Source organism: Trachemys scripta, chromosome 2, assembly GCF_013100865.1.
Source record: "Trachemys scripta elegans isolate TJP31775 chromosome 2, CAS_Tse_1.0, whole genome shotgun sequence".
Taxonomy (NCBI): Eukaryota; Metazoa; Chordata; order Testudines; family Emydidae; genus Trachemys; species Trachemys scripta.
Genome location: NC_048299.1, coordinates 223321709 through 223322176, shown reverse-complemented (window position 1 = coordinate 223322176; position 468 = coordinate 223321709).

Sequence of the window (468 nt, the reverse complement as noted above, 5' to 3'; positions counted from 1 at the left end):
TTTGTCTAGCCTTTCACATCTCAGATTTTGTTAATTTTTTTGATTAAAATTGCTTGCCTCTTTTTTAAAAAAAGTTAAGGGCGGGGTCTTAATGTCATTAATTAGTACACCTAAATTAAAATCACATGCTACTTGCACACAGTAGTAGTAATACATAAGGGGGAAAATAACTTCTCTTGTCTCATTATGTATTAGTTTGTTTAGTGACACTTCTGCTTTAAGGAAATGTTTCACTCTTTAGAATGATAGTGGGACCTTTCAACCTCACACCTATTTTGAATACTTCAATAAGTATTTAATGCAGCTACACTATGAAGGCTGTCAAAGATGCTTTAAAGATAGGATTTAATGTGCACTAAAGCTGAACTCTGAAGAATAATTGATTCAAACATTAGAAGATGTCGCTTGGAGAGGAAATTAATAAAATCAACATGAGACCAAGTAAGACATTCAAAGTAAATATGCAAC